We start from the raw sequence: 21,565 nt of genomic DNA, 5'->3' as shown, positions 1-21,565 counted from the left end.
GATTCAAGTCCAGCAATTATAGACCGGTCTCCCTTACATGTATCTGCTGCAAAATACTTGAACACATCATAGTCAGCGACATGATGCAACATCTAGAATGCTACAACATTCTAACAGACTGCCAGCATGGTTTCCATGCCAGACAAGGCTGTGAAACACAGCTCATAACCCGAGTGGATGTGTCGCCAAAATCCTTAAACAGAGGGAAGCAGTATTACCTTGCAATCCTTGACTTCAGTAAGGCTTTTGATCGTGTCCCCCATGAAAGACTTCTCAGTAAGTTGGACCATTATGGCATCAGGGGTAACACACATAAATGGATCAGAGATTTCCTATCAGACAGATCGCAGAGAGTTACAGTAGATGGAGCAACATCAGACCCAGCACCAGTTGTGAGTGGGGTACCTCAGGGGAGTGTTTTGGGTCCCATACTCTTCCTGGTGTTCATCAATGATCTACCTGCAAGCGTCAAATCCAACACAAGACTTTTTGCAGATGACTGTATAGTCTACCGGTTAATAAATGTCTCCAAGGACTGTGAGATCCTTCAAGAAGACCTGAACCAACTGGCCCTCTGGGAAAGAACTTGGGGTATGTCGTTCCATCCAGAAAAATGCAGCATCCTAAGAGTTTACAGGAAAAAATCACCAATCTTGTCCGAATATACTTTCAAGGGGCACAAGTTAGCCAATGAGCAGGCAACAAAATATCTCGGGGTGGAATTGTCTAGAGACCTTTCTTGGAAAAGGCACATAGAAAAGATAGTGAGAAAAGGGAACAGTAACCTTGGTTTCCTACGCCGCAACCTCCAAATCAACAATGAAGAAGTAAAAAGTGCAGCATATTTCACTCTGGTTTGACCAGGTCTTGAGTATTGCTCCAGTGTGTGGAACCCACATAGTAAAGATCTAACAAATAAGATCGAGATGGTTCAGAGGAGAGCGGCTAGGTTTACCACAAATAAATATCATAAGACTAGCAGTGTCAGTGCAATGCTCAACCATCTCCAGTTGGAATCACTCGAATCCAGGCTAATAGTGTATGGGGGCGATTCAGCGTCAAAGGGATTTTACTGTTAAAATAGGGTCCCGGCCCTTTGGCGTCAAGGGAAATTTAACATGGGGAAAATTGTCGCGGCCCTTTGGCGTGAAGGGGAATTTAACATGGGAATAGATCATGGGCCTGTATAGCGTCAAGGGAAATTGAACATGGGAATATATTTTGGGTCTCTATTGCATCAAGGGAAATGGAACAGGGTAGAGGGATATAACACACACACACACACACAGACACACACACAAACACACATAATAGACAACAGACATTTTTTAAAAAAGGGGTAGGCATGAAAGTAAGGTCTTTTCGAGGCATATGAAGGGGCCCTGAAAAGGGCCTTTGGGTTTATGTTAACATACCTTATTGTTAACACAGAGGGCACTGCATTGGTCTTTTTCCTGTCCTCAAACTACGTCTGATTTAAGGACCGTAAATGAGAACCCTCTTTAGGCATCCTTGCCTCTCCACATAAATCCTTCTCATTCACAGGCTTGTTTCTGTCATCCTAACAATAGTCCACTTGGATCGGACATACATCGGTATGTCCGTCCACAACATCATGGAAGAGACAAGAGTTGATGATTGCACGTCGGTCCACATGTTGGGGGTGCCGAGAACAGGTGAAGGAATGCAGTGAACTGCACTTATTTATAGGGAGAGGAAGGATTGAAACGGATTGAGTTCATTGACCAATCCAAACACGCGTTACAAAATTCAGTCAGCCCACGTCCAATCCGAAGAGAGCAGTCTGTGACGTCACATGTCCTATATAGATTCGCTAGCGCCTGTGCGCAGTCAATCCATGCAACAGGTTTTCAACATGACGGAAACTCAGAAAACGATAAATTGGGGTGCACCAGCCGTGGAGACTACCCAAGGGAACCCGGACTTACTTTCAGAAGAGGTGAATTGGGATTTTGTGGATTTTCTTACCTCGCACGAATTTGTTCCGGAACCTTCATCACCTTCTCCTTCATTACCGCACGTGGAGAATTTTAGACAGAGACAGAAAGAAGAATTGGAGAAATTTATACAACAGCAAAACGAAGCGGAACAAGCTTTTCTCCTACAGCAACAGAAGAAAAAACAAGAAGAAGAAGAAACAGCAGCAGCAAAGAAACAAGGGTGTGAAAGTCAAACGGTCACGGGACTGTTAGACATTTTAGCGGAGTTAAGAAGTCTGAAACAAATGTATCAGACTTCTTTATTACGACCGAAGAGAATACTACCTTCCCGAGCTAAACACTCCAACTCTGTGACTAAGCCTACCGTACCACCCTTAGTGATTTCAACCAAATCATCATCATCATCAACAGTACGCAGTCCAGAAGTAGGCCTTGGCCATGGCAAAGGCTTAAGGTAGTTAAAGTTGATTGTTTAAACTCACCCATACACCAAAAAGGCCCTTTTCAGGGCCACCCATGTCTCTGGAAGAGATAGTCTTTCAATTGCCAAAATCCATTTAAACTCAACCCGCCCCCATTTTACCCCAATAGTACGTGTCTGATTATGAGTGCGTGAGTATAGGTTCTTATTTTAAAATCAGAACACAAAGACACTTACCTTTTATACCTAAATTTATTCTTTTATAAATATTTACAATCCAATTCACAATTCACAACATAACACTTTAAAAAATTCATAGACTTCTTCTGTCTCATTGTTCACTCTCTCTTTTTTGAATTTCTTCGCAGTCACAGTCTTTTCCTCCTCTTCATCCTCACTTTCTTCCCTTCTTCTTTTCTTCTGTTTCTTTTTCTTCACCTGTCTGCTTTCTTCCTCTTCTTCTTCTTCCTCTTCTTCCTGTCCAGAATCCCTCTCTTCTTCTGACTCCTCTTGTTTCTTAGGGCAATCTGGAGACCAATGTCCATTTTCTTGACAATAATAACAGGTATCTTGACTTTTGTCTCTTCTAACCCTTTTTTTTTCTTTTTTGACGGTCTGGACACTCTGAAGACCAATGCCCTTTCTTCTGACAGATATAGCAAGTATCTTGACTTTTATCTCGATAGGAGGGTGAGTAGTCCCTCGGCTGGTCTGACGAAAACTTTCGGATGACCCCTCGCAATGTTCTGATGAATTCATCGTTGTGCTCGGTTTGAGAGTGAAATGAATAGTGGAAGGACAAGACACACACCCTTTATATACGCTGGTCTGTCATGACTATAAAGTAACCCATGGTGTTTAAATTTTAGTCATTTGACGTTTTGCTATCAAGATGAAACGATCTAATTCATTCAAGAAGAAAGAAGAAGAAATTAAGAGGCAGAAACGTGATCTATCGCCTCGTACCAGGGCTGAAGTCTTGGCACAAATTCATGTTAGTGATTTTGAAGAGGACATGAGTGAACCAGAATCCAAAGCCAGAGAGTTTTCCTCTAAACAAAGTTCACCACCCTTAGTCAACCCTGAAAAGTACTATTCCATTCGAGAGACGGAAAAGCGTCCCTCTAGAAAATTTAGGACCACGGCTTACAAATACACGGTGAAGTTTAAAGATTTCAAGTCCGACGTACCGTTAGAGAAAGCAGAATGGTTCATCACCGAGATGTGGGATTCTTTGCTCACAACACTCAAGCGACAATGTCAACCCAAAGAAGACGATCGCTTGAGACTTTCCATACAACACGACGGGTTGAAATCCCCTGTTTGGATCGAGTTTAGCAGTCCTGCAGAATTGACCGCTTCCAAAGTCATGGAGAAGATTGAAGACGTACAACAATCCAATGACCAGTTTGACATCACCGATGGAAAAGCCACACTGGACATGACCCACGTTTCTCCTCCTCAAGGGACCGGACACCGCAAAAAGGTGTTATTGGTGAACGGTCTTCGCAGCACCAAAACAAGTCTCGTCCAAATTAACAACCCTCAAGACCAGATGTGCTTAGCCCGAGCCATCGTGATGGGACGAACCTATGCCAACAAGAACGACTCGGTAGAATGGAAAAGAGCCTGGAAATCTATTCAACAATCGGACCGAGCCAAACAACGAAACGAAGCAGAACTCCTGTTGCAACAAGCTGGCCTGTCCAAAGACGCCATGTGGCATTCCTGAGATGCAAAAATTGCAAGATATCCTAGCTCCACTCTACACCTTGAAAGTGTACCCTCAAGAAGTGCGCGGGCCTCTGTTGTTTCGAGGCCAAGACTTTAAGGAAGGAAAATACATTCACCTTTATCATCACGATGAACATTTCGATGCTATTACCAGTATCACTGCATTCCTAGGATACAGTTATTACTGTGAGAAATATGACTATGGCTATAACAATCGAGAGCAACACAAGCATTGTGGATCGAAATGCTCAGGATGTTTGGCCTCTCAACGCTGTCTGAAGGACAAGAACGAGTGCATTGTCCTGCTTGTCTGCGCACGTTTGTCAGCCCTGCCTGTTACCAACAACATTTGAAGACGCAAGGTTCACAGCAGAAATGTGCTTGTCAACTGCTGAGATTGTGCCCTACGTGTGGACAAAGCTTACATACCAATACTGCCAAGAGACACGTATGTCAAGGAAAGAAAAAATGTCACATTTGTCACCACATCAATGCTACATGCAAAAATACCAACCCCAACAAGAGAAAGAGGATGGTCACAAAGAGAAAGGCAATTTCATCTTTTTCGATTTTGAATGCATGCAAGAGACTGGCATTCACATTCCTAATTTCTGCGTGGTTCATCTAGCCTGCGAAAAGTGCATTCAAGAACCTATCTTCAGTTATTGCCCTCACTGCAGTAAGGCTCCTGGAGGGCGTGAAAAATCTTTCGGGGACCGAACACGCTAGCCGATTTCGCACAATGGGTCTTAGACCCCATCGACAAGACGTGGAACCAAGAGGACATCGAACGTTACGGAGATTGTCATCGTCATGCCATAGTGATTTCTCACAATTTCTCCGGATACGATGGACAGTTTCTTCTCAGATACTATACGGAACATGGTACCGAGCCTCCTAAAGTCACTTTGAACGGAGTCAAAATCATTTTCATGCAAGTGGGACAAGTGCAGTTTAAAGATTCGATGAGCTATTTGGCCATGCCTTTGAGTCGAATGCCTAAAACTTTTGGAATGCCAGAAATGGCTAAAGGGTACTTTCCACACTTTTTCAATATGGAAGCCAATCAACACGCCGTTCAACCCCATTTGCCCGAGGCTCAATATTACGACCCTGACAACATGCGTATCGAACAACGAGAAGCTTTCTACGCTTGGTACCAGGCTCACGCCTCAGACCCTTTTGACTTTCAGGAAGAAATGCTAAAGTATTGTCGTTCAGACGTGGACATTTTACGGCGTTGCTGTGGAAAATTTCGAGAACTGTTCATGGAACACGGAGGAGTCGATCCTTTGAAAGAAGCTTGCACCATTGCCAAAGCGTGTTCCTTAGTGTACCGGCAACGATTCATGCCTGAAAACACCGTGGCTGATATCAGTCCTTAAACGACCAACTATGTCAAACGTCAATACTCGGTCAAAGCCCTACGCTGGTTACATCTCTTGTGTGTAAAGGAAGACAAATGGATTCAGCATGCCCGCAACGGAGGGGGTGAAAAGACCATCGGAACGTATTCGGTCGATGGCTGGGACTTAGAAAACCCCAAGATCGTGTACGAGTTTAACGGCTGCTTATTTCACGGATGTCCCGTCTGTTACCCTGACCGTTGCACTAAAAATCAGTTTTTACAACGAACCATAGAAGACTTGTACCAGGCCACTTGTCAGCGACGCCTAAAGTTAGAACAGGAAGGATACCAAGTGGTGGAAATGTGGGAACACGAATACGATCACCGTTTGAAAACCGATTCCGAATTTAAACGCACTGTGGAAAGCTACCAGTTCATGGACCCCCTGAATCCGAGGGATGGACCAATGCCACCTGTTTGCTGTACCAAGCCGACGAAGAGAAAGGAGAAGAAATCAAATACTTGGACGTGTGTTCGCTGTATCCTTACGTGTGCAAATATTATCGCTTTCCTGCAGGGCACCCACAATTGTTAACGGAACACATCGACCTGAAAAACATTCGTCAATACGAAGGCTTGATCAAATGTAAAGTTTTGCCTCCCACCGACTTGTACCATCCCGTACTACCTCATCATTGTCAAGACAAACTGATGTTTCTTTTGTGCCGTACTTGTGCCGAAACGTGCAACCAAGACCAGCCTTGTCAGCACACCCAGGAAGAACGTGCCTTAACGGGGACGTGTGTCAGCATAGAATTGTTCAAAGCTATGGACATGGGATACCAACTGTTAGTAGTGTAAGAAATTTGTCATTTTCCCAAGACAAAACTATACCACAATAATGACCCCAAGCAGAATGGCATTTTCGCCGACTACGTGGATGCCTTTTTGAAACTGAAGCATGAAGCCAGTGGCTATCCTTCCTGGTGTCACACTCCCGAAGACCAAATTAAATTCAAAGAGAAATACTGGATACAAGAAGGCATTACTTTAGATCACATCGAGAAAAACAAAGGCAGGCGATCGTTTGCCAAAGTGATGTTAAATTGCTTGTGGGGTAAAATGGCACAACGACCGTGTTTACCCAAGACGGAGTATTTGACAGAACCTTCCCGCTACTTTCAAATGATTCACGACAAAACCAAATTCATGAAACACGTGGACGTCGTTCGCGAGGATTTGATCTTAGTCAATTACGAAGAAGATCTGGACTTTGTAGAAGCTGACCTCTTTGGAAATGTCGTCATTGAGGCTTACGTGACAGCTCATGCTCGCTTAAAAGTGTCCGAAGCTTTAGAACTGTTAGGGGAACGCGTCCTGTACTTTGACACGGACAGTTGCATTTACATCGATCACCAGAGTCAACAGCACCCTGACATCGAAGGAGACCGTTTAGGAGCCTGGACAGACGAGCACCCCAACGACAAGTGGCGGTCCTAAAAATTACTGCTGCCAATACCGGGACAAGAAAGGAAAAGTGTACACGAAGTGTAAAGTGAAAGGATTGACTCTGAATTATCGTACCAGTCGAGTGGTGATCTTTGGGGTATTGAAAGAAGCCTTACACTCTGGAAAAGATGACCACTTCAAAGTGACCACCTATCAACCCAACAAGATTGTACGTTTACCCACTCACCACATCGTCAGTCGACTCTTGGAAAAAGTCTATTAAATCGTGTACCAGAAGCGAGTGCGACTTCCCAATCACTTCACCTTACCGTATGGACATGTTGGTATTGGTCTGTATATAAAAAGGGACAATGTCCAAGATCGATAGTTCATTGTGACTACCAAGACCAAGCGAACAAGATGAATTCTTTGAAAGAGACAACATTCCAGTTCGGGGATTGTAAAAAAGTTTTATCTTCCCCTAGTGTGACTAATATTGGATGGATAAGACCCATGCATTGCGACGGAAAATGTCCGGAAATAAACTGCAAGTGTCCATGCGGTTACCATTGTAATTGCGTAACGGAGTTTACAGACGACTGCGATTGTGAGCCTTGCGATGGGAACGATGCTGTACGTTGTGACCTTAGCGATGCAGTAAAGCATCATGGGAACTTTAGTGTCACTACCCCTATTATGGAAAGTGATGCTGTGCGTGTCAAACCGGAGGGATGCGAAAGCGATGCCACTCGTCCTCTTGGACACTTTACTGGGTTTCATTTTAAATGTGGATGTCAACCTTCACGTCTTCCCCCGTATGGATGTCATCCAGCCCTGAGCAAACTTCTGTCCATGTCACCCTAGCCTCATCGAAACGAACCTGTGAAAGACGAATATTCGTTCCCTGTGCGTTTGTCGGAATACTGCGACTTTGAAAATCGTCTTCAATCGTTCAAAGGAAAATGGCCTAAGTATCTGGGAGGACCGACTCCCGAAGAATTAGACAGAGCCGGATTTTTCTACTTGGGTGAAGGGGATAAAGTCAAGTGCTTCAGTTGCGGTGTGTCACTTCACCACTGGGAACCACAAGATTCGGCCTACCTAGAACACGCTCGATGGTCACCGAATTGTCATTACTTACCCTTAGTAGGACCGAGACATTGAAGTAGCTTACCATGTCGTTGAAGAAGAAGAAACCAGATTGGCTAGGAGTCAAATGATGGACATCACCGAGACCAGTATTTAAACTCCATTTCAACAATGATATTGAATCATTGCCTAAAAAACTGCAAGAGAAGATTTCCAAGGAAGTTTGGCAGGGGCTTGCCAGAGTGAAATCTCAATGGGTAACTGTAGAACTTTTGTGCCGAGAAATTCACAATAGGAAAGTGAAAAAAGTCAACCAGTGTGTTAGATTTCTCTGGGTCAAGTGTGCATTCATCCTATTATATCACTCTAGACCGTTTACATCAAAAGATTTCAATGAGATTCTTGGACGTTACCCTGAGTGGCAATGGTCAGAAATTACTTACTCTGTGGATTACTTTTGCTCTAGGAGAAGATTGTGAATTGTACCTACTGACCTATTCATGGATACATTACAAGAGAACATTCGTGGTTTGCCTGTGGAGTTGAGAGAACGCATTTACCGAGATATGGTCAAAATACAAGTGAAACGTAAAGAACAATTGCATCCGTTACGTCACTGGTGGTTGAACCACTGGTACCTGAATGCTATAAAAGGACTGATTCGTCTGAAAGTGTTTCATTGGTCCAACCTTTATCAACTATCCCGTCGTTCAAAGAAATGTTTTGTTACGGATGATTCTATTTGCTACCAGGTAGACCTACTGCAACAAATTTCAGAGGAAGAAGAGTTAAAGGAATACCAACATCTTTTACAGAATGTCACCTTAGTGGAAGAGGAAACTTCTTAACGAACTGTAAAGTGCAAGTTAGTGACTAAACCATTTAGATTTGCTACTGGAATAAAACCATCTCTGACCAGGCAATACACTTATTGTCTACGACAACAAAACAGTTTTTTTAGTATGACCTATTCATGGATACTTTGCTAGAGAACATTTGTGACTTGCCTGTGGAGTTGAGAGAACGCATTTACCGAGAGTTGGTCAAAATACAAGTCAAACGTAAAGAACAATTGCATCCGTTAAGTCACCAGATGTTTAACCACTGGTACCTGAATGGTATAAGAGAACTGATTCGTCAGAAACTGTTTCAGTGGTCAGACCTTGTTCAACACTTTGAGTTAGTGAATGATCGAAATGTTCTTCATTTTGGTTACTTCGAGATTCACCTAGTGCAACGCATTGAGGAAGACGAGTTAAAGGATTACCAACATATTTTACGTGGAATCTGCTTAGCGGAAGAGGAAATTTCTAATCGAACTCTGAAGTTTACAGTTTGGAGCATTTAAATTTCCAACTGGAGAACGAAGATCTCTGGCTAGAAAGTACGTGTATTGCTTCCGAAACAAAGAGACTATAAAAACAGGAATCCATGCCACGACTTTTATCACATGTGATTGAACAGATTCCTTGGAAGGAACTCAATGACCATATTCAAACCGTGGATCATTACCATCAATTATTACAAGAACTGTTTCCGTTCAATTTGGGTCGACAAGTGGTGTGTGTCTTAGTGACTTGTTTTCTGGGATTTCGTTTACCAGCCGATTCCTTGTGGACTCTTTACGATCAGTACTTACCACCCCAATGGCCTTAAATGGTCACGAAAAACTCCTTTTGCTTAAAGCCTTGCGTTTTCATCTGGATACTTCTCGACCTCAACAGGAAAAAAAGATTCGTCAACTTTTAGCTACCGAAGACGTGTATGACGATGTGTGTGTGGCTTGTGATTTACACCCCCATTAGACAGATGAACGTGCCTGGCAAAATGGGGGATTTGAGGCTTGGACCCAAGAAGTGGCCCAGTATGCACGAGAGTTGTTCAAGGAAAAAAGTTACTTTTCAACCTGTGTTAGTGACAGTACCAGAAGAAGAACTCGTCACTCAGGACAGGGCTGTTGTGGACATGTCTGAAAGACCATTTCGGGAGGACACTTGTGTGACCTTACCCCCTATAGAACTCGTCAGAACATTACCCAAAACATGTTGCAGAGAAACTTGTTTCTATTCCACGTTGATGGTTTTCATATGCATTTTATCGTTGTACTTAAGCCTTTGGCTTTTATGTATTTTTGTCTTTCGTGTTCATGTTTAAAACATTCAATAAACGTGTCTTGAAAAAAAGTATATAAACTCTTGTCTTGTTTGTTTTCGTGTCAAAAGAGACAATCCTAACACTATGGCTACCTCTGCTGTCTCTGCTCCCTCTTCCTCTACTGTCAAAGTCATCGACCAACACTTCGATCGTGCCACTTGGGAGGCTTTGTATCTTCGCCATCCCTTTAACATGCTCATTGCTGGACCTAGCGGTTCAGGCAAAACCGAATTCGTCAAACGTGTGATCGAACATAAACATCATTTGATCGATCATCCACCTCAACGCATCGTGTGGTGTTACAAAGAGTGGCAATCGGCGTACAGCCTCTTGCGAGAAAGTCAAGGCGATTCCATTGTGTTTGTGGAAGGCATCCCTAAAGAAGACGACGGAATCGTCTCTGACTCCAGTCAAACCCATTTGGTCATTTTCGACGACATGTTATTAGAAGACAAAAAAGAAATTAAACTGTGGTTTACTCGCAAAGGGCATCATCGTAATGCCAGTGTCGTTTACATCACTCAAAATTTGTTTCAACAAAGTAAAGCCCATCGCACCATCAGTCTCAATGCGCATTACGTGGTCTTGTTTAAAAGCCCTCGAGATAAATCGCAAGTGCAAGCCTTAACCAAACAGTTAGGAATGCCTTGGCTCACTCAGGCGTACGACGATGCCACTCAAACTCCACACGCTTATTTACTCGTCGATTTGAAACCTACTACTCCCGATGATTTGCGATTTCGTACCCAATTGTTTCACCACTGGGGCCAAGACGGAGGGCCTGTCCTGTACACGTCTCCGTCCTCGACTTAACCCCTACAAAAAAAATCTATATAAACCTCAGACACTTTTCGTCTGTCTCACACAGTCTCAACATGACGTCCCTTCAGTCGCATCTTCCCGTCAAATTGATTCGTGCCTTGTATGGCATCAGTCGAGAAAAAAATCCACAAATACGGGCTCGTGTCTTAGAATTTAATCTCAACGTCTTACGATGGTTTACGGTCACAGCACGTCAATTACTGCAAGGGATCATTCAGATTCCTCATCAAACCAAACGCTTTTTTGATCGAAAGAAAGTTGCTTTGTCCCAACTGGCCGATCCCCACATCGACACTCAAACCAAAAAACCTGGAGGGAGCGGTACTCTAGAAGGGGTCATCATTCGCTCTCTCTTAAGATGGGATCCTAATGCTCCCAAAGTTCTCCCCAAGAAAAAAGTCAAACGAAGCTCCAAGAAGAAGAAAAAGAGACACGGTGTCAAGACCAGGTCCCCAAGGAGACCCGTGTCTCCAAGAACTTATCCAGTGGCGGGACCCTCCTCTTACCAGTCATCACCCCGGAAAAAGGAAAGTCCCCAGAAAAAGAAGGAGAGAAAAAGTCCACAGAAAAAGAAAAGCCCACAGAAAACTAGTCGCAAGAGAGTCACTTCGGCCAGGACGCAGCCTTATACTCGCAAACCACGACCTGCAACGACGGTGACCGTGTCTCCGGTAGCCTCAGGTTCGTTCATTTTTCCGTTGATGACACCAAGAACTGAAAAGTACTTGGAGACGTTGATGACAACAAGAACTTCCCCAGTGGCAGGACACTCCAATTTAGCGGTAGTGGCCGCTGCTCACAAAGTACCTGCTCCCAAAATCAAAGTTCAAGAAAGATCGGGCATGATACAAAGTTTACTGGATTTGTCCAAGCAAGAACTGGCTCGATTTAGTCCGTTGCGTACCCCTGCACGACGTGCCATGCCTGTCCTCAAGTTAATACGACGTAAAGACAATCAGTGCCGACTCGTTCCAGTATAAAATAGGTCTGTGACCAAGTAGGGGTATCAGTGTTTTTGGTGCTCCTGAAGACTCAAAGATGTCACCCTCCAGAAAACATCCCTCTTCTAAACCCCAAGGAAAGAAAAGGAAAAGACTGCCAGCACGTTTAGTCAAACATGGGGACATGTTATCTGTCCTGTCCAAAGCTTCTCCACTCTACGAAAAAAAACTAATTCAATCAGCCTCCAAAGAGGTCATTGATACCGTGTGTGAATGTTGTTTGAACGTGTTGAAATTCACAATCCCTTTGTCCAAACACCAGAAACAATGCTTAGACAAACATCGTCACGTTCTTCGCCAAATGGTTCAGAAGAAAATCCGCATTCGTCAAAACAAGAAGATGTTGGTCCAACGTTGAGGAATTTTACCCCTCTTGTTAGGCCCATTGTTGAAAGGAGTCTTGGGAACCATGTTGGGAGGACTGGTGGGAGCAAGATAAAAAGGCCTCTGAAGTCCCATGATCTCGGAATCAACCCCTGACATCCAATGGAAGGACGAAAACTAGCTTTTGTGCCTTACAAACGATGGATGGAATACCATCGTTGGCAAGAACAACGCCCCCCGCATTTATCTCCCAATCCCCATTTGAGCGAGATGTCCCAGTTACAACACGAATTGCAGTCCTTTATGGATCGCCAAGATTTGTCCGAAACAGAAAAATCGCAAAAGTACGGTCAACTCTTGCAACGACTGCAACTCTTTCACCAGAAAGCTTTAGACGAAACAGCTCTTCCCACTCTGAAAGATTTTATGACCTTGACGAAAAGTGCAGCACCATCACCACTACCACCACCACTACCAGTGACCAAGACAGAAAAAGGAGAAGAAGAAGAAGAAGGGTTTCAAATTCCACCAGAAAAAGTGCGCAAGTTAACAACACCACCTACCTCCAGAATTGGATGGATTAAAAAGATGATGACCACCCCCTCTTCATCAGAAGAGAAAAAGAAGCTGAAGGCAGAAGTGAAACAAGAACCGATATCCCCCGCTCAGACATCTTCCTCATCGACACCTATCGCTGGTCGCACACGTAAAGCATTACAAACCAAGAAAATACCCCACGAAAAAAAGAGTAGCATTCTCCAAGAGTGGGTGTCTTATTAACAAACAAAATGGAAAAAGTGCTAGCCAGCATTTACTACGATCCATCCCATCCTGCAGGTTACGCAGGAGTTCAAAAATTGTATCGTGCTGCCAAAACTCGACTGAAAAGTCTCCGTTTACCTCAAGTGCAACGATGGTTACAAGAACAAGATGCCAACACTTTACACAAACCCATTCGACGCAAGTATTCCAGAAGTCGCACCCGAGTGGAAGGCATCGATCATCAATGGCAAGCCAATTTAGCCAATGTCTCTGATTTGGCCAGCTACAATCGTGGCTACAAATATTTGTCTTGTGTCATCGACGTCTTTTCCAAATTTGCCTGGGTCGTACCCTTGACTTCCAAATCGAGCAGTGAGTTAGTGCGAGCCCAGCAGCGAGTGTTGAAACAAAGCGGTCGTCACCCTCTTCGATGGCAAACGGACAAAGGTACCGAATTTCTGAACCAAGCCTTCCAAAAAGAATTAAAGAAACGTGATATTCATTTTTTTACCACCGAGAATCCTGAAACGAAAGCCAGCATCGTGGAACGTTTTCAACGCACTTTGAAAGAACGCATGTAGAAATATTTTGCGCATCACCACACTCTGAAGTACATCGACAACTTACCGCACCTGGTGCAAGCATACAACCAATCTTACCACCGAAGCATTGGTGACTCCCGAGAACGAAGTGCTGGTGTCTGATCGCCTGTTTGGTACGTCCCCGACGAGGGTTGTCCCCAAGAAAAGTGGAGTGTTGGCCGTAGGAGATTGGGTACGCACTGGCAAAACCAAACGCACTTTCGACAAAGGTTACTTACCTAACTGGACTACCGAATTGTTTCGTGTCACTGGACGAGTGCATGGCCGTGATCCTGTTGTCTATAAATTGGAAGACATGAATGGAGAAGTGCTCAAAGGAACGTTTTATTTGCCCGAGTTACAACGTGTCACCAAAAAAGAAGACGACGTGTACGACATCGAAAGCATTCTCGAACGCAGAACCCGTAAAGTGGGTAAACGACGTTGGAAAGGATATCCAACCAATTTTTGATTCTTGCATCGACGCTTCGCAAGTCATCGACTATAAAAAGAAGTGACCATCATGCCCTTTCACAGAGATGCAACTACTGCGACCACTCCTTCACCCAGTTCTTCTCTGCAAGATTTAAAGAAACAACCCTTGTGGGTGTGGTGTGGAGAACGTGTGCCTAAAACGCAAATCGTCTTTTTCTGCCAAATCTTTGTGGTGCATTGTGTCATCGGTGCAGCCATTGCCAATTTGAGTCAACAACAAGGAGACTAACAATTGTGGACCATTTTATTGAGCAGTTTCATCGGTTACCTGGTTCCCAATCCCTTCCTGAAATTCACATCGAACGGGAACAACGGGAACCTTGTGCCTAGTGCTAGTGTCAGTTACCACTCCAAAAAAAAAAACAATCCTATTTTGAGCGGAGACACGCCTGTGACTTCTAGTAACCCCTCGGACACCCACAGAACTCTGGAATTATGAGCAATAACAACCAATTTTACTTAACCTTACCCAGTGACAGTTCCATGGAGGTGTTTCCCAAGAACACTTTGTGCTGTTACACGGTCAAATTACCTCAGACTATCCAATTAGATCACGAAGCCCATTGGGAAGTGGCTTGGGTAGAAATCATTCACCCGACCCAAGTCCTCAATGCCCTTCGTAATCAAAATTTTTTTTACGCTGGAAGTTCATGACGAGCAAATGCAAAAGTACTTGAATACCCATGTCAAATGTGATCACAAAACCTATGATGACAAAACTCAAAAGTGGTCCTACCATTTGTTCATTTCCCCAGCCTATTATTTTAGTGGTCAACATTTGGTCAGCACCATTACCTCCAGATTTAATGTCGTGTTTCTTAAAGCTTGGGAAAGTGTCAGAAAAAGTATCACCATGGAATACCACAAATCAGCTCGTCGCTTCCTGATGAAATTTGACGGAGGTAAAATCATGTCTATTTTATTTTGTCCTGAATTGTTTGACATGTTGGGGGGGACATGGACATGAGAATGGTCATGATCAAGAAAAACGAGTTCCCAGTTATTTCCGACAGCGATTCTTTTGCCAAGTTATTTCGTTCCCCGGTAGAACTGAACCAAGGACTAAATTTGATCTTTGTGTACTCCGATGTGGTAGAGTATGTCGTGGTGGGACACACCTCTGTACCGTTACTGCGTGTCATTCCTTTCAAAGTGGATTCTGCCACGCTCGCTGACGAAAAAGGTGGAAACACTTACCACGTCCACCGCGAATTTGTACATCCTCACTATTTGCCTGTCAGCAAGTCTTATTTGGACAGGGTCAACATTGCTATAAAAGGAGATCTGGGACAAAATATTCCATTCACCAAAGGGAAAGTCACGGTGAAACTCCATTTTCGAAAACGGTTCTCTAACGAGTTGTAAGTCATGTATCCAGTGTACCGAGGGGTTGCTCGACAGCGAGGACACGGTTTAGGAGATATGTTAAAATCGGCTTTTCGTTCGGTAGCTCCGGTGTTGAAACCGATGGTGACACGCGGATTGCACGCCTTGAAAGATGCGGCATTGACACACGGCAAAGAATTTCTCCAAAATGTCATCATCGACAAACAAAACCCCAAAGAAGCTTTCTTGAGGGCAGGCAAACATGTCTTGTTGCAAACGGGCAAAGACCTTTTAGGCCGTCGAGAAACACATTTAAATGCCCTACACGCTACCGAGTGAGGCATTCCTACTTCCCTGAAGCCACAGCAAAGACAAAGCAGAAAGAGACAAAGAAGAAAACACCCTTTCACCAGACTTCACACGTCTAAAGCTAGAAAGACAAAGAAAAGAAAAACCGTTCGAGACTTAGACGTTTTCGATTATTGAGAAAGAGAAAAAATGATTCACCGAGAGTCTTGCGCTTGTTCCAAGTCGGATCTAGATCTGTTTGCCATGGCATCCACCATGATGACCATGCAGGAATCCCAATGGGTGGAATTTCACCCCGTCTCCTCTTTGACCGATTCAGCTCCATTGAGTTTGATATCAAAGGTCAGCCCGAAGATTACATCGATCTGAATAGCAGTTACCTGTATTTGAAAGTCAAAGTGATCAAAACGGACAACACCAATCCAGGAGGCGAAGCAAGAGTAGCTCCTGTCAATAATTTCATACATTCCTTGTTCATCGAAGTGGACTTGTACTTGAATAACAAACTGGTCAGCAGCAGCATGGATACTTACCCTTATCGTGCCTACCTGGAAAATCTCTTGACGTACGGAAAAGAAGCCAAGAATACTCATCTGGATGCTTGCGTGGTATGGAAACCTGACACAGCGGGTGATAACACATTTAACGATACAGCCCTCACAGCAGATGACGATCCTCACAATGTGGGATTTAACACACGTAGAAATAAAATTCTGCAAGGACGTAGTTTAGAACTGATGGGTCGTTTGCATTTGGACATGTGGCTGCAAGAAAAGTATTTGCTGAACGGAGTGGATATTCGCCTGAGACTGAATCGTAGCAGTACCGATTTCCATTTGATGGCCCCTGCTAACGAGTACAAAACCATTATCCAAGAAGCCAGGCTGTACGTGGGACGCCTGGAAGTGTTACCCAAAGTGGGAAATGACATCAGTCTCACCTTGAGCAGAACGACCTCCAAGTATCCAATACGACGCGTGGAAGTAAAAACGTTCACTATTCCTGCTGGACAGCGATACATGATCGAAGATCATCTTTTCCAAGGCCAGTTACCCAAGCGTTTGATCATTGTGATCGTCAAGAATTCAGCCTTCAACGGAGTCCATAACGAAAATCTTTTCCTGTTTCATCATTGCAAGGTAGCCAAGATCGAAGTCAGTCGCGATGGCAAGACCTTGTGTACCCGACCCTTTGAGCCTAAGTTTGGTGACAGGAATTACTTGAGGTCGTACTTGTCCCTGTACGAAGCCACCGGACAGTTAGGAACCAACACCAGTCACGGCATATCGTACGAGGATTATGCAGGAGGCTACGGTTTGTGGGCTTTTGATTTCACTCCAGACCAAGGCAGCGACGAGGGACATTTCCACCTCATAAAATCCGGTCAGATTTGAGTGGAACTTCAGTTTACTAATCCTCTACCTGACACAGTGAACGTCCTGCTGTATGCAGAATTTGGAATTTGACAATACCATAGAAATCAACAGTTTAAGAGAAGTCATTCTAGACTATTAGAAGCAATGGAAGACTGTTATCCCTCTTTACCTAGTGGAGAAACTTTAGACATGGAATGTGAGGAGACTGTGGAAGAAGAATCCCAAGACAAAGACGAAGAAGTTATCATGATGAAGTCAAGATGGTCAGAACAAGAAGCCCATTTGGTCTCCTGTTTTGCTACAGTCCTGGCAGATAAAATGAAAGAATTGATCATGGAAGAGTGCTATGGATGTCACAACGATCATCCCAGTCAAATTCAACACGATAAATGTCTGATGTTGAGTCAAGAAGAAAAATTGGACGAATATCTGGACAATGCTTGGGTTCTCATCGAGATAGAATTCGTGTTGCATCAGTGGTATAAAGGCTTGGATAAACATTCTTCTCCTCCATTAACGTCTCTGGAGTGCCGTCGCATCGAATCTCTCTTTGACCAGAGTAAGAAGTCGAAGCTAAACGCCTTTTACTTGTCAGACATTTTCAAGCAAAAAGTCAGGATCGAATTGATCATTTATCATTACCTGTGAAGAAGAAAAAAACCCACACAAATAAATGGATACCTGGGAACTTTATTATCTTTTGAACCACAGTTCGTACACTGCTTCTTGGAATCCTGTCGTATGTGCTAAAGATGAACTCCCTCATCACAAACCTCAAGACCATCAAGCTTGTGTGATCAACACGGACGACAGTCATCTCCCAGGAATTCACTGGGTAGTCGTGTACTTTCCTCAAGAAGGATGTGTGGAATATTTCGATTCGTATGGATTGCCTCCTTTGGAAGACGATATCATTGACTTTATGAGAAGAAATACTCAGACCACACGATTCAATAATGTGAAATTACAAGGCACAGATTCCTTGGTGTGTGGACAATATTGTGTGTATTTTCTGAATCATCGCAGCCTGGGATATTCCTTAGAACATTTAGTGACTCATTTTGATCGTAGTTCGTCTTCTAGAAACGATGTGAAAGTAGATAAATGGTTTTGTGACCATTATGCTTATCTTTTGTCTCAAGCTAGGAAACGTATTGTCCATCAATGGCCTAATGACTTCCAACAGTGGAAATCACAATTTCATTCACAACGTTGTCAGCCCTGTCCAAAATAATGTGTTAGTTGAAAAAATAAATGTTTGTAATTTGAAAAAAATGTTTAATGTTATATCGTTTGCTTATTGTTAAAATGTTATAGTTACTTGTTAGTGTTAAGTAATTTTGAATAAAAATTGTTGTGTTTTGAAGAAAAAACGTCTTTGTGGTTTGTTTTGCTATAGGAATCTTTATTCATGCTCTTTGACCTCTTACTATCCCACTCATGACACTCATTGAACGTTCCGACTCGAAAACCGTGTAGGGATGTTTTCCTTCACGTCCGCGCTTTGACTTTAAAGCCGGGATACCCTCCAGTCTAACCATCCATTGTCGACTCATCCTCCTACGAAGATGTGCTCCAGACTAGCTAAGCTAAACGAAGCCGACGTGAATTTGCATAGGGTCAGACACAGTCGGATACCGAAGCCAGAAGAGATAGAGAATGTGAGAATGTTAAAAGTCACTGAAGACCTGATAGAAGAGCTCCTCAGAGAAGAAATTAACAGGGAGAAAGAAGAATGGACAGAAAAGTATATACTTCAGAAACAGCAGCAGCAGCAGCAGCAACCTGAACCTGACAGTGGCTTTGTCGACTCTCGTATCGATACCAAAGAGTTCTTCTTCTCTTTCCGAAGAAGCAGACCTTATCCTGGGAGAAAGCCTATCGTCAGAGGAGGCCGCCATCTTAGAACCTAAAAGATGGCCATAGCTTCAAGTTCACACGCAAAAAATCCCCAGCCCTTTTCATATAGTGAATGAGCTGGCTGCAGAGGCCATTGTTGAAGAAGGGAGAATAAAAGAGGAAGAGGAGCAAAAAAGGAAAAAAGAAGAGGAGGAAAAGAAAATAGGAGAGAGGATGTCCTACAATATTCCAGAGACAGATGATTGGGGTGCTGAAGCCAATCATCCTCCCTCTGCGCTCCCAGTCAAAAGAGTAAACTGGGAGAAAGATTGCAGGTTCAGATGTGTCTGCGGTGCCAGGCCAGGGAGGTGTAACCATTAACCAGGTGCCCTGGAGTTATAAAAAACAGCCCTTTTCAGGGCTACCCCATACTCTAGAAAAGAAATAGTAATCGAATTGCCAATGTGTGTATGTAGAGTAGTGTGAATATAAACACTGACTCTTTTTTCCTAGTGTGAGTGTACGTGTTTGTCTTTGTAAGCGCTCACGTGCGTTTGTGTGGATAGTAGATTATTGGGTTTTGTAAGTGCTCAAGTAGGTTTGTGTGGATAGTAGATTATGGATATGTTTTTGCTGCTTGGCGTGTGTGAATAGTACAGTCTGGGTTTGATTTGGCTGCTTTGCGTATGTGGATAGTAGCTTATGGTTATGTTTTTGCTGCTTGGCGTGTGTGGATAGTATAGTTTGGGTTTGATTTGGCTGCTTTGCGTGTGTGTGGATAGTAGATTATGGTTATATTATTTGTCTAGATAATATGAGAAGAGAAAAGTAGGGATGTTTTCCTTCACGTCCGCGCGTTTTATATAAGAACCCACAACGTTCGTCATTCGCACCATTTACAAAGAATAAAAAAGAAGATGGCTTCGAACCACCTTGATAAAATGAAAAAATTGCAAGACGTTTTGGACAATTTAGGAATAATGGAGCAGATGTTAGTAAGACTGGACGAGGATCGATATTCTTATAGTCCACATAGAATAAAGATGGAGATCAACAACGTAAGAAAACTAAAGGAAATCATCAGTGATCTGATGAAAAAAATAAAGGAGGAGAAGGAGGATGAAGAGGAAAGGATAAGGATGAGAGCATGGAATGAAAAAATTGAAAAGGAAGAAGAAAATGAGAAGAGGAAGAAAGAAGAGGAGAAGAAGAAAGAGGAGAAAAAGAAGAAAAAGGAGGAAGAAAAGAAAGAAAAGAAGAGAAAAAGTGTAGGAGAGAAAATAACAAGCTTGTGGAGGAATAGAAGAAATTAGAAGAAGAAGTAGAAAACCAAAGGCCCTTTTCAAGGCCCCTTCATATGCCTCGAAAAGACCTTGACTTTCATGCCTACCCCTTTTTAAAAAAAATGTCTGTTGTCTATTGTGTGTGTGTGTGTGTGCGTGCGTGTGTGTTATATCCCTCTCCCCTGTTCCATTTCCCTTGACGCTATACAGACCCAAAATATATTCCCATGTTCAATTTCCCTTGACGCTATACAGGCCCACGATCTATTCCCATGTTAAATTCCCCTTGACGCCAAAGGGCCGGGACCCTATTTTAACAGTAAAATCCCCTTGACGCTGAAATCGCCCCCATACACTACTCAGGCGAACCAAGGACCAGCTAACCATGATATACAAGATTGCGAACAACCTAGTGGACATACCAGCGGACAAATACCTGACCCTGGCATATAGCCAAACTAGGGCAAACCACAGGAAAAAGTTCCAATTAAAGTCAGCATCGACAAATTGTTTCAAGTTCAGCTTCTTTCCATGTACAATAGGGACTTGGAACAAATTACCATCAATAATTGCAGAAGCTCCTGACTTGGTATCTCCCAAGCAGGAGCTTTCCAAAATCACATTCTAATGAACTAGTCAGCTACAAGTAAGACCTAGTGATTCTCAGGGCTATGCCGGTTGAGGTTCCATATCTCATTGCCGCTACGGTAGCAGGATTGGTCTGAGTATGAAGGGACGAAAACGTACACTGACACACTTTTACTTATTTCTGCCTTTCCTATCATTGCTCTTCTGACTGTCCTATCACTTCCATCTTTACTTTATCTTTGACCACGTACCACTCGTTGCTTAATAGTCAAATGTGACTGCGTCAACGGATAGATAGATAGATAGATAGATAGATAGATAGATAGATAGATAGATAGGTTGATGTTAAGATTTTGATAAAATAGTTTTGGGAATAATAACGCATCGAAAAGGACGAATTTGCATACTGTAGATAAACATGAAGGTTGTGATACAATGTTTATTGAAAGAGGTTACAAAAAGGTACACACCATATTGGCGAACCATTCATGTGTGACGTTTGTTATCATATTTTTTTGACAGAGTAATTATTTTAAAGTGCAAATGAGGATTGATGCTGGAGATAAATCGGATTTGAAGCTTATGATGAAATGTATATGTGGCTGTGATAAACTCTGGTGTTATAAAATATAAGTAGTGTGTGGCTCATTTAAACATGATTTTCATACTTCTCAACATGAAATATTCAATTTCAGTAATTCAT

General features: G+C 43.2%; 1 pseudogene; it reads left to right on the top strand.

The window, feature by feature from the left end:
- Positions 1-593: 593 nt before the first annotated feature.
- Positions 594-20,902, top strand: LOC149784801 (uncharacterized; annotated as a pseudogene).
- The last annotated feature ends 663 nt before the right edge of the window (positions 20,903-21,565 follow it).

Source organism: Sinohyriopsis cumingii, chromosome 14, assembly GCF_028554795.1.
Source record: "Sinohyriopsis cumingii isolate HCF-2022 chromosome 14, ASM2855479v2, whole genome shotgun sequence".
NCBI classification, from domain to species: domain Eukaryota; kingdom Metazoa; phylum Mollusca; class Bivalvia; order Unionida; family Unionidae; genus Sinohyriopsis; species Sinohyriopsis cumingii.
This window is presented reverse-complemented; position numbering and strand designations above follow the sequence as displayed.